The sequence below is a fragment of the Bison bison genome, unplaced genomic scaffold (genome assembly GCF_000754665.1).
Source record: "Bison bison bison isolate TAMUID 2011002044 unplaced genomic scaffold, Bison_UMD1.0 scf7180017864194, whole genome shotgun sequence".
Taxonomy (NCBI): Eukaryota; Metazoa; Chordata; class Mammalia; order Artiodactyla; family Bovidae; genus Bison; species Bison bison.
The window spans coordinates 429,040-431,741 of record NW_011494766.1 but is presented as its reverse complement, the minus strand read 5'-3'; positions in this window follow the sequence as shown (position 1 = coordinate 431,741).

Here is a 2,702-nt window from a genome sequence, read left to right as displayed (position 1 = left end):
ATAAAGAATATAATTCAGATAGAGCTAAATCAAATGTGAAAATTGAAGGAACACTCAAGGTAAGTCTGGAAATTCACACTTTGGGAGCTGTCTTGTAACCAAGGATGTCCTTTACGTAATATGTAATGATAATATTGATTATGTTATTATATTTAAAGCAAGATTAGTAATCTCTGACAATATTATTTTATTGCTTAATACCATTTTATTTATTCTATTTGGCATAAGAAGGCAATTTTGAAGACCTTTGTGACTAAGATGGAATTGTCAATTGTGCAAGTGCCCTAAAACCAGCTGGCATGGGTTTCTGGAAAAATCGGACAGTCAGGGAAGAGAATGAGAGGTAGTCTGTCACAGGGAGGTGTGGTGATGCTAGAGAAGGAGAAGAGTCGTGTAAAGGCAAGCAAAGAAAACTGGAGTGACACTGGCAAAGGACATCAGAACACTAGCCCTGCCTTATTTAAAGACCCAGGGTTAGATGTATGTTTCATTCCTTCAATTCTTGGTTCATACCTTAGTTTTACCCCTGGGAAAATCTCATAATGCCTCCGTGTCTTAGCTATAAAATATACCTCTGCCTCTGTGTCTGTACTATACCTAGTATATATAAATATACTAATACATTTATATATTAGTATATATAAATATACTAATGCCTCTGTGTCTTATCTATAAAATATACCTTTTTAAGGTGAGAATTAAATAGCATTTAAAAGATTTTAAAGAACAATTTTAAGAATGTCTGACTCGGGATAACACCTACTGAGTGTTGACTTCTTGTATGGGTGGTGTTTACTTGTTTGCTTTAATTTCATTTTTTTGTAACTGGGCACATTGTATACACTAGGCATATTCATTCAACAAATAAAATGAATAATCATGTCCTTTAAATTTTTGGCAAGTTGTATAAAGCAAAGAACTGCTGGGAGAGAAGATGATTGGCATAAAGAACAGACTCCTCTCTCCAGGTATAAATGGAGGAAAACTATAGGGAAGAAATTGATGTCTAGATACTTAATTTAAAAATAACAGAGACTTTTGTGGGAGGGAAGAGGCATTGTTCAATAGAAGTGTTAACTAAGAACTAGAAAAAGTTAAGGCAACAGGCTGCCTTAAGAACCTTCTCATTTGGAAGCATTTGAGCAGTGCAGGGGCAAAATGGGTGGGATGTCTCATAGAAGGGGTTCTGGCATTGAATCAAAGATCCTATTCTCTTTCTTGGATCTTTGATAATCTTGGAGTCTGTGTTCTCCTTGTCCTTCATTTATCTGCTATCTTTTTAACTATACCTCTTTGAATTATTTTTTGTAGGTTTTCTAGTGAATATGCGTGTGTCTGTATGTATACTTGTACCATCAACTCAGATCTATTATTGTATCACTTTATATGGAATGTAAGTGGTAGCCCTATTTACCCATTTCTCCTCCTTCCTTTTCTCTATTTGCCATATGTATTTTTTTCATCTAGATATCATCACATTTTAAGCCCCAAACTACAATTTCATGATATTTTAATTAGAAAAGAAAAAGATAATCTGTATATTTACTCGTTTAACATTTGGGTGCTCTTAGTTCATTTTAAAGCTTCAAGGAGCACTTGTCTTCAGCCTAAAGAAGTTTATTTAGCACTTTTTGTGATGTACATTGTCTCATAACAGATCTCAATTTTCATTTAGTTAAAAATCTTTTTTGCTAAGTACAGAATTTTGAGTAGATAGTTTTTTTTCTTTTCCTTCTAGCACTTTAAAAATGTCATTCTACTATCTTCTGGACTTCATTTTTCGGATAAAAAGTCATTAGTGAGTGATAACTGTTGTTCTGCATGTAATGCTTTGTTTTCTCTGGGTGGTGTGAGGTTTTGAAGTGTTTAGATTCCAGCAATTGGATTAAGATGTGCCTCCATGTGGTTTTCGGAGAAGGCAATGGCACCCCACTCCAGTACTCTTGCCTGGAAAATCCCATGGGTGGGGGAGCCTGGTAGGCTGCAGTCCATGGGGTCATGAAGAGTTGGACATGACTGAGCGACTTCACTTTCACTTTTCACTTTCATGCATTGGAGAAGGAAATGGCAACCCACTCCAGTGTCCTTGCCTGGAGAATCCCGGGGACGGGGCAGCCTGCTGGGCTGCCGCCTGTGGGGTCGCACAGAGTCGGACACGACTGAAGCGACTTAGCAGCAGCAGCAGCCATGTGGTTTTCTTTGCACGTATCCCTCTTAGTATTTGCAGTGCTTCTTAAATCTGTAAATTTATGTCTTCAGCCACATTTTAGACAAAATATTGCCTTTATTTTAAAGTATTTTTTGTATCCCCTTTATCTTCTTTTCTGAACTCCAAGTACCTTTATGTTAGACCATTTTATTTTGTCCCATAGCTTTCTGGGGCTGTGTTTATTTTTTTCAGCCCTTTGCCCTTGCTCTTTTCTTGTGATTAAATGCTCTCTCTATATGTTTATCTTTAAGGGCACCTATTCCTACTTCTCCCCAATCTACTATTTAACCTAATTGAATTAACTCTTTTTTTTAAAATTTTATTTTATTTTTAAACTTTACATAATTGTATTAGTTTTGCCAAATATCAAAATGAATCTGCTACAGGTATACATGTGTTCCCCATCCTGAACCCTCCTCCCTCCTCCCTCCCCATACCATCCCTCTGGGTCATCCCAGTGCACTAGCCCCAAGCATCCAGTGTCGTGCATCGA